Genomic DNA, 11,301 nt, shown 5'->3' with positions numbered 1-11,301 from the left:
TGAAACCATTTGTAGAATTATTAAGATGCATCCCAGCTGGTTTGAGGCATCATAAACTGTTTTTTTTCTCACCGATGACATTCTACTGACCATAACCGACCCAGTGAATTCCCTTCATGAATTCTGTGTTAATTAATAATATTTCTCATTTATATCTCATTATAAAATTAATGAGAAAAAAATAAAAAATCCTAAGCTTTAATTTAGACCCAGAAACAGTGAATTTGATAAAGGATGAATTCTCGTACTCATAGGAAGCATCAGAGATTTCCTTTTTGGGGATTAGTTTAACAAACCCCCTAAGCCTAACTCTGGAGACCAACTTATTGCTAATATTTAAGGTCATTCAAATCTTACTAGATAAATATGACAAAACAAATGCCTCATTGTTGGGTAGAATTGTGATATACAAGATGCTGATCCTTCCTAGACATATAATTTTAGGAATGTCCCTTTAATTATCACTTCATCCTGGACTCAAAAATTTCACAAACTATCATGTTTCATTTGGTAGAAAAAAACACCAAGAATAAGTAAAAAATATCCTTTTCAAAAGTAAGGAAAAATGGGGTATAGACCTCCCTAATTTACAAGGTTATTATGAAGCAAATAGCACCCTACAGAGTAGAAAGTGGCTTATACCCAACAAGAAACATAATTGGGTTGCTTTAGAAGAAGACCAAAATAATCAAAAGCCATTAAAGGGAATCTGTCACCTCATATTTCGTATAGAAACTGCGGCCACCGCCATCAGGGGCTTATTTACAGCATTCTGCAATGCTGTAGATAAGCCCCCTGATGTAACCTGAAAGATAAGAAAAACAAGTTAGATTATATTCACCCAGGGGCGGTCCCGGTTCGGTCTGTTCGGCGTTGCAGTCCGGTGCCTCCCATCCTGATATAATGACGTCCTCTTCTTGTCTTCCCGCCGCGGCTCCGGCGCAGGCGTACTTTGTCTTCCCTGTTAAGGGCAGAGCTAAGTACTGCAATGCGCAGATGCCAGGAAAGGTCAGAGACCCGGCGCCTGCGCACTGCAGTACTTTACGCTGTCCTCAACAGGGCAGACAAAGTACGCCTGCGCAGGATCCGCGGCAGGAAGCAAAGAAGAGGACGTCATCGTATGAAGATGGGAGGCGCCGGACCAAGACCACAACGCCCATCGGACCGGACCGCCCCTGGGTGAATATAATCTACCTTGTTTTTCTTCTCTTTCAGGATACATCTGGAGCTTATCTACAGCATTACAGAATGCTGTAGATAAGTCCCCGATACCGGTGGCCGCAGTTTATTTACGAAATATGAGGTGACAGATTCCCCTTAATATCCCTAATTTTATTACGTTTATTGGTTCCCTCCCATCCACTACCTTCCCACCCATTATTAAACGCCACAATTACACAATGGAAAAAATTATATAAATTAACATCTCAGAATCTATCCTCTTTTTCCACCAGAAAAAGTGCCATTGCATATTTTCTTTTCCCATTTTTCCTAATTTTCCATACCGTAAATGGTCTAAACGAGGCATCAAAGACTGTTACGGTCTACTTACAGGTCCCAATAAAGATAATATAGCAAATTTTCAAACTTTTAAATTTGCATTCGGTCTGCCAGATGAAGTACTCTACAAACCTCCTACATCTTAAAAAAATTATTAGAAGTAAAATATCTCTCCCCTTAGGCCATGTTCACACGCTGCGGTTTTTACCGCGGAACCGCCGCGATTTTGCCGCTGCGGGTCCGCTGCAGTTTCCATTGCGTTTACATTTATATGTAAACCTATGGAAACCGCAAACCGCTGTGCACATGCTGCGGGAAAAACCGCGCAGAAACGCAGCGGTTTACAACCCGCAGCATGTCACTTCTTTGTGCAGAACTGCAGCGGTTCTGCACCCATAGAACTCCATTGTGAGTGTCAAACCCGCAGTAAAACCCGCAGAAGAAAAAATATCTGCGGGTTTTCTGCGGTTTGGGGTGTAGAAACCGCTGCAGCAGGAAGTGCGGGGAAGCGGGCGGAAGTGCGTGGGCGGAAGTGCGTGGGCGGAGTGTGGCTGTCATCATGGAGGCATATCGTCGCATGGGGATCGATGTCGGCCGTTTGATAGATCTGGTATGTATGTATGTATGTGTGTGTGTGTGTGTGTGTGTGTGTGTGTGTGTGTGTGTGTGTGTGTGTATATGTGTGTGTGTGTGTCCCCATGCGACGATAGTGCCACCATTGTGCTAAGTCGCCGTATGGGACTACTACTCCCATCCGATATTAGGATGGGAGAGTTGTCCCTGTGTTTCCGGCGACTTAGCACAATTGTAAGTAACACAAACACACACAATACACACACAATAAACGTAACATACATGACAGACATTACATACAACATATAACATAGAGTATATACTCACCATACAGCACACTGGTACGCGAAGCCCTCGCCCTAGGGAAAAAGTCCAAAAAAATAAACAAAATCCATACTCCCTGTCCGCAGAATCCAATACAGAGTGTCCCACGCCGATCCCCTGCTCTCCGGCGATACACTGCCAGGAGCGAAGCTCCCAGCAGTGTATCGTGCACTGTTCCGGAGTTCAATGGCGCCGGCGTCTCTATTTACGGCACTACAGGTGCGGGTGAACTTTCCCACGCTGTAGTGCCGTAAAGCGAGAGTGCCGGGGTCAATGACCGCCGGTAAACTCTTGCGCATGCGCAGTAACACACCGACAGGTGCCAAAGCACCTGTCAGTGTGTTGCTGCAGCCGTGGAGAGCAGACACATCTCCGGATGTGTCTGTTCTCCATGGCAGATCGACGTGGGACCCTCGTTGGATTTCTGCGGACAGGGCCAGGGAGTATGAATTTGGTTTGTTTTTTTATTTCTGTACAGGTCGAGGGTCTTCAGGTGGATTACCCGTGTAATAAAGGGTTTGTCAAAAAGTGTGTGTCACTATTTCATAAAAATATTTTTTTCAAGTGTTTGTGTTTTTTTTATTTTTATTGTATTTTAGTGCCACGTATTTAAGTGCCACGTATTTAAGTGCCACGTGTCACTTATTTCAGTGCCACGTATTTCAGTGCCACGTATTTAAGTGCCACGTATTTAAGTGCCACGTATTTAAGTGCCACATGTCACTTATTTCAGTGCCACATGTCACGTATTTAAGTACGTGGCACTGAAATACGTGGCACTGAAATACGTGGCACTGAAATACGTGGCACTTAAATACGTGACATGTGGCACTTCAATACGTGGCACTTAAATACGTGGCACGTGGCACTTAAATACGTGGCACGTGGCACTTCAATACGTGGCACTTAAATACGTGGCACGTGGCACTTCAATACGTGGCACTTAAATACGTGGCACATGGCACTTCAATACGTGGCACTTAAATACGTGGCACTTAAATACGTGGCACTTCAATACGTGGCACGTGGCACTTAAATACGTGGCACTTAAATACGTGGCACGTGGCACTTCAATACGTGGCACGTGGCACTTCAATACGTGGCACGTGGCACTTCAATACGTGGCACTTCAATACGTGGCACTTCAATACGTGGCACGTGGCACTTAAATACGTGGCACTTAAATACGTGGCACTTAAATACGTGGCACGTGGCACTTCAATACGTGGCACTTCAATACGTGGCACTTAAATATGTGGCACTTAAATACGTGACACGTGGCACTTAAATACGTGGCACTTCAATACGTGGCACGTGGTACTTCAATACGTGGCACGTGGCACTTCAATACGTGGCACGTGGCACTTAAATACGTGGCACTTAAATACGTGGCACGTGGCACTTCAATACGTGGCACTTAAATACGTGGCACGTGGCACTTCAATACGTGGCACGTGGCACTTCCAATACGTGGCACTTAAATACGTGGCACTTAAATACGTGGCACGTGGCACTTCAATACGTGGCACTTAAATACGTGGCACGTGGCACTTCAATACGTGGCACGTGGCACTTCAATACGTGGCACGTGGCACTTCAATACGTGGCACGTGGCACTTCAATACGTGGCACGTGGCACTTCAATACGTGGCACGTGGCACTTAAATACGTGGCACTTAAATACGTGGCACGTGGCACTTCAATACGTGGCACGTGGCACTTCAATACGTGGCACTTCAATACGTGGCACTTAAATATGTGGCACTTAAATACGTGACACGTGGCACTTAAATACGTGGCACTTCAATACGTGGCACTTCAATACGTGGCACGTGGCACTTCAATACGTGGCACGTGGCACTTAAATACGTGGCACGTATTTCAACCAGCCTAACCGTGTTTAATGCCACCTTACAATAGCAAGGTGGCATTAACCCCTCATTATCCCATATCCCACCGCTACAGGGAGTGGGAAGAGAGGGGCTAAGTGCCGGAATTGGCACTTCATTGTGATGCGCCTTTTCTGGGGCGGCTGCGGGATTATATTTGTAGTCAGGGGTGGGGCAAATATCCATGGCCCCTTTCCTAGGCTATGAATATAAGCCCACGGCTGTCTGCGTAGCCTTTCTGGCCTAAAAATATAGGGGTACCCTACGCCTTTTTTTTTTTCCGGGGCCCGTGTGTTATGTATGTAATGACACTATTCTTTTCATTGTAGGTTCGCGATATACCAGCTCTATGGGATGCCGCTGATGTGTCCTTCAAGGACAGATATTTCCGTGACCATTGCTGGACCAAGATTGTGAGGGACCTGTATCCGGAGTTGGATTCCTTGTCCATTGGCAACCAACTGGAAATTGGTAAGTATAATGTTACAGATTATTATTACCGTTTATTAGAAATTTACTTTGACAATATAAAGATATATATATATATATTTTATTTCTTAGAAAAACATGTCAAACAAAGATGGAGGTCAGTTCGGGACCGGTTCAACAAATTTATCAATTCATGTGACCGGAGTGGATCCTCCCCCAGCCGCACTAGCTTTCCATTTTATGACGAGCTGCAGTTTCTGCTCACAAGCCGGACTTTGCGGAGGTAGGTTATATACCATTATAGTGTAGTACAGTTGGCTGTGTATTGAACGCTGTGTCCTGCCGCAGCGTTCAATACACAGCATCCAGATGTTATACCATAGTGAAGAGAGGATTTTCAGAAATCTTGTTTGCACTATGATTCCAAAGATTGAGTTGTGAGAGCTATGGCACCACACCGTGTCTATTTTTCTTGTGTTGGCACTTTGACTGCGCAAGATAACTAGCACATTGTTTGGATAGCATGTGGTGATAACGCATGTGTTAAATGAAAACGTGCATTATCAGCAGACACGCAAAAAAGTGAACAGCATTTTAAACAAAGCAGCCTTTATGCTGTTCCAAAAATGTTGCTCCTCCGCAGCGGTCATAATTAATTATTTTTTTCCTTTTCTCACACAGGACTGAGGGAAACATTTCAAGCCCGCCTCTTGTTGATGACAACTCTGAAGATGGAGCAGGCACTGATGGAGCAGGCACTTCCTCGGGAGCGACAATTTCTCCATCTGTTACCACAGCTTCTGCTGGTGCCGCATGTCCAGCAGCTGCTGCAGGCACATCAACTGCAGCAGCTGTTGGATCATCTGTTACGGCAGAAGCTGTGGTAACGCAGAAGAGAGCTGCCTATCCGTTGGCAGGATAGTCCAGAAAAAAACAAAACAAAAAAAAAAATGAGGATAACACTGAAAAGATCGCAAGTGACACACTCAATTTACTCAAACAATCCTCAACTGAGGACCAATGTGACTTTTTTGCCTTGACCATTGCCCGAAAGGCACGCTCCCTGCCACCGGATAGGCAGTCTCTCTTTATGGCTCTGTGCCAAACGTCCCTCACCGCTCTGGAGGACCCTGCTCCAATTCAGTCATATCAGGATGTATTGACGGGGGTTTTTGGACTCTTTCGCCCGCGACCAAAACCCAGAGAACCTCAATCTACAGCGTCTTCCTACACCCAACCGGCACTACATTTTTCGGGTGGAGGAAATACAAGCCTGGGACCATCTGCTAGTCAAAATTTTATCACAGACCCAACTAGCTCTTATGGGTATTCACAGGAATACACCTACTTGCCTTAATCTGCAATTGTATCTTCAAAAAAAAAATAGTTTCACTGGGCAAGTTGCCGCAAAATTAAGTTTTTCATATTGAAAAAATCTTGACAACTGTTTGTCAAAATTTAGTTGCTTGTTAAATAAATTAATGTTGATCAAATGTCATGTCTGATTTTTATATACTTTACGTTCTTAGTGGGCAAGGCCTCTATGTTGTACGGTGTCATGGCTATATGGGCGCTGGACTATGGGATGGACATAGTCTGATGGGTGTATGGGCAGTGAACAAAGGGATGGAGGAGAATCAATCATTAAAAATTTTCTACAAACAATCCTTATTAGATTGAAAAATAACCACTTGAAAGTAAAAAAAATTTTTATTAACGAGAAAAATAAAATAATAATTTTTGGGTTCACCAATAAAAAAAAGGTACAATAAACAACATTGAATATCGATCTTGAATTTGATTAACAGGGATCTTGACTTCTTCTAGCTTTTGGTATAGATCGTGGCATCTTTTATTGGTCGGTCAATGTTCTTCCATCCTTCTCTGCTGGTCAGGCTGCCCAACACCAGCACAGGAGTATTGCCAGTGCACGGCACCTTCAGGACTCATGAAGTAGTCAGTGAAGGATTCTCTCACACGCACACCCGAGTTGGATGGCCTGCCCAGACCCACGTTGACCACTGGATTAAATACTGGCTGCTGGTACTCCACATCTACGTCAGTGTTGTACTCACGAGCATAGTTGTGGAGTACACAGCAAGCCTTAATCACAGTGTCAACGGTGTCAGCATCCAGCTGGATGGGTGTGTGAAAGATCCTCCACTGACTGGTCATGATCCCAAAGGTGCATTCCACATATCTGCGTGCACGACTTAGCCGATAATTAAAAATCCTTCGCCGGGCATTCAGTCCCCTTCGTGGGTATGGGCGCAGCAGGGTTGTCGTTAAGGGAAACGCCTCATCCGATACCATCACAAAGGGCACTGGATGTGTGGAACCCGGCAAAGGTCTTGGGGCTGGGAGCGTTCCGCCATCTTGAAGAATTTGCATCCCAATCTGTGACGTTCGCAACACCCGAGAATCCCCAGTACTACCATAGGCACCAACGTCAATGGCAACAAATTTGTAATGGGCATCAGCCACCGCCATCAGGACCACTGAAAAATACTTCTTATAATTAAAGAAGCGTGATCCTGATCGTGGTGGCTTCAGCACTCTCACATGTTTACCATCGACTGCACCTATGCAGTTTGGGAAATTGGCCACAGACTGAAAGCCTGCTGCGACCTGCAGCCAAGTCTCCTCGGTTGGGGAAGGCATCACCATGGGCTGCAACTTCTGCCAGATGACGGTACATGTGCACCTCACAATTTTAGAGATGGTGGATTTACCAACTCTAAATTGGAGGTGCAGGGATGTATAGCTCTCTCCTGTGGCCAAAAATCTGCAAAGAAACAAAAATGAATATTAGAAATGTCACACAAAAATATAATGAAACATGTCAGCTGTTATGGACGCTATAATATGCGTCCAGCACCTTTCATGTTTTATCTAAAGCATTCTATAATGCTGGCCTTAACACCCGGCACAACACAAAGGGTATCAATAAATAAACGGCCAGTCACATCAGATGGGACTAGCAGGTCCGTGTCCAGGCACTCCAATGTTTAGCTAACGACGACAGCCTCCTGCTTGCTTCAAACGCACTAATTCGGCCTGTTGAGGGCAGAAGTAAGTCTTGCAGTGAGCGAAGACAAGGAAAGGTGAGAGGCCCAGTGCATGCTCATCTGCGCACTTAGCTCTATCCTCATCAGGACAATAAAGTACGTCTGCGCAGGAAGGGAGGCGCATGACCTGGACACAGCAAGATGGGATAACATTACACGATAGCACCCCACACACGGGTATGATCTATCGCCACTGACCCATTGCCTTATTTATAGAATGCTGTAGATAATGCTTAAAATACAGTGGGTACATGTGCTAGCAAGCAAAAATGCTTTTACAGTTTGCAGGTGTGTTTTACATATAATATATCCGGTACCGTAAAGCACAGTACCAGAGATATCCATGTCCATGTGTGTGTGCAGCCCATGTGCTGAATCCTTCCCACACGGATGGCTAGCAGGGATCAAAACAATACAGTAAGCACAGTTAGCGGCGGCAGGTGATGAAGACAAATCCCATTCTTCCCTGATGGCGCTGAAATCATGCAGAGCAGGGAAGAATGATGACAACATCTTCATAACCTGCCGCCAGGGAACAGCGCTTCCTGTAGCACTTCTTCACCAGTGCAATGTGTGTCACACAGAGGACATCAATGTGTGTTCTCCGTGTGCACATGTGCGGGACACTTTGTTGAACATGCAAATAGTCTCAAAATGACATGTCAGCGGGTTTTGCCTGCAGACATACGGCCGCCGACAACGCGCTGACATGTCCATAGATGACTGTGTGTAAGTTTGTCAGTGTCTCCGGGACATGTGAAAACTTTAATCACACATACCGGACGCACTGACATGTGAAAGAGCCCTAATGACATTCCAACCCAAAATTTAGTTACTTACCGCAAGGTGATGAGCAGCCTTTCCTCAGCAGAGATGGCTTTCCTCATAAAAGTGTCGTGCATCGTGAGATGGGGCGAAACTATTGCCAGAAGTCGGTCAAACGCCGGGATGGGTAGACGGCAGAATGAAATGAACTTTTCCGGGTACCTGAAAATGTAAAAAGAAAACAAATGGTTACATAACATATAACATTTGTAGAAAAACATTATTTGTCTTTTCATGTATTTCAACTTACTTCCTCAAATCATTATAAAGAACATAAAAGTGGCCTTTTTGTGGACGTTCGGCGACAAGCGGGTGCACCCAGAGTCTTTTCTGTTGACGTCTTCTCTCCTGCTGCTGCCTCTAAAATAAAAACAAATATATATATTTCTTAGAACAGAACAGTGTCAAAAAAAAAAATAACAGAAAGAAGTGGGTAAAGCGCTGCAGATTATGTGTAGCGCTACAAAAAAAAAAAAAATTTAATAGCTTACCTGCTGTCTATGATTATTCAATATTTGCAGCAGCAACCCCAGCATAAGTATACGGTGCGGCCTGCGGAGCTGTATCTGCGGCATGCTGTGGTTGCTTCCACTCATTTTGATGTTTTCACAACATGGAGGATGAAAGAAGAAGGGGTTGGACAAGGAAGTGACATCATTTTTTTTTTTTTTGTTTCTGAATTTTTTCAAGTTTGTGAACCTTTATTTATGTAAAAAACGCAGACAATCTGCAGAAAAAAACGCACTGAAAAACGCACTGAAAAACGCACCAAAAACGCACCAAAAACGCACCAAAAACGCACCTGCGTTTTCTGCCAATAACTGCAGATTTTAGTGCAGAAAAATCCGCAGGAAAATCTGCAAAGTGTGCACATACCCTAGTATTACCGAAGGCTATTAAATACTCTTAAGAAATCCCCATTTGTTTTCAGTGTGGAATATAAAAAATATATATACAGTACTCTTTTTAACCCCTTAATAAACAGAGCTTTTTTCGGTTTTGCGTTTTCATTTTTCGCTCTCCTCCTTCCCAGAGCCATAACTTTTTTATTTTCCTGTCAATATGGCCATGTGAGGGCTTATTTTTTGCGGGACGCGTTGTAATTTTGAACGACATCATTGGTTTTACCATGTCGTGTACTAGAAAACGGGAAAAAAATGACAAGTGCAATGAAATTGGAAAAAAAAGTGCAGTCCCACAGTTGTTTTTTGTTTGGCTTTTTTGCTAGGTTCACTAAATGCTAAAACTGACCTGCCATTATGATTCTCCAGGTCATTACGAGTTCATTGACACAAAGCATGTCTAGGTTATTTTAATTTTCAGAGACCCGTAGCATCTCCATTTTTCGGGATCTCGGGTCGGGTGAGGGCTTATTTTCTGCGTGCCGAGCTGACGTTTTTAATGATACCATTTTGGTGCAGATACGTTCTTTTGATCGCCAAGTTATTGCATTTTAATGCAATGTCGCAGTGACCAAAAAAAACGCAATTCTGGCGTTTTTAATTTTTTTCTTGCTACGCCGTTTAGCGATCAGGTTATTCCTTTTTTTATTGATAGATCGGGCGATTCTGAAAACGGCGATACCAAATGTGTGTAGGTTTGATTTTTTTATTGTTTTATTTTGAATGGGGCGAAAGGGGGGTGATGTGAACTTATTTTTTTTTTTTTTTATCATATTTTTTAAAACAGTTTTTTCTTTTTAATTTTTACTTTTTCCATGCTTCAATAGCCTCCATGGGATGCTAGAAGCTGGCATAGCCTAATAGCTGAATTACAGCATTGCTATGAGCACCGAACTAAAGGGTGGCTCTCACAGCAATCTGGCATCAACAACCATATAGGTCTTCAGGAGACCTGTGGTTGTCATGCCAACGCATCGCTGACCCCCGATCACGTGACGGGGTCAGCAATGCGTGTATTTCCGGCATGAAGGCAAGAAGCGCTTGTTAAATGCCGCTGTCAGACTTTGACAGCGGCATTTAACTAGTTAATAGGCACGGGTGGATCGCGATTCCGCCCGCGCCTATTGTGGGCACATGTCAACTGTTCAAAACAGCTGAAATGTCCCGGAGGTTCTGTCATCGGACGTACTATTCGGTCCGATGGCAGAAAGGGGTTAATTCAGACACGGAATTTGTCAAGCAAAATCTCAATCAAATGGGAACGAGATGTAAAAAAAAAATTTCTAATAAAGCTTGGCAACAAACCTTTAAATTAACCCCTTAGTGACAGAGCCAATTTGGTACTTAATGACCGAGCCAATTTTTACAATTCTGACCACTGTCACTTTATGAGGTTATAACTCTGGAACGCTTTAACAGATCCTGCTGATTCTGAGAATGTTTTTTTCGTGACATATTGTACTTCATGTTAGTGGTAACATTTCTTCGATATTACTTGCGATTATTTATGAAAAAAACGGAAATATGGCAAAAATTTTTAAAATTTTGCAATTTTCAAACTTTGTATTTTTATTCCCTTAAATCACAGAGATATGTCACACAAAATACTCAATAGGTAACATTTCCCACATGTCTACTTTACATCAGCACAATTTTGGAAACAAATTTTTTTTTTTTTAGGGAGTTATAAGGGTTAAAAGTTGACCAGCAATTTCTCATTTTTACAACACCATTTTTTTTTAGGGACAACATCACATTTGAAGTCATTTTGAGGGGTCTATAGGATAGAAA

The 11,301-nt window shown here is 43.5% G+C and overlaps 1 long non-coding RNA gene across 1 annotated transcript; it reads left to right on the top strand.

The window, feature by feature from the left end:
- Positions 1-4,567: 4,567 nt before the first annotated feature.
- LOC143809821 (uncharacterized) lies at positions 4,568-5,621 on the top strand. Its single transcript, XR_013222472.1, has 3 exons — positions 4,568-4,757; positions 4,848-4,998; positions 5,397-5,621. It is a non-coding gene; the product is annotated as an uncharacterized LOC143809821 (long non-coding RNA).
- Positions 5,622-11,301: the final 5,680 nt, after the last annotated feature.

The sequence above is a fragment of the Ranitomeya variabilis genome, chromosome 2, assembly GCF_051348905.1.
Source record: "Ranitomeya variabilis isolate aRanVar5 chromosome 2, aRanVar5.hap1, whole genome shotgun sequence".
Classification (NCBI taxonomy): Eukaryota; Metazoa; Chordata; class Amphibia; order Anura; family Dendrobatidae; genus Ranitomeya; species Ranitomeya variabilis.
Note: the sequence above shows the minus strand (reverse complement) of the source record. Positions and strands in the feature narration are given on the sequence as shown.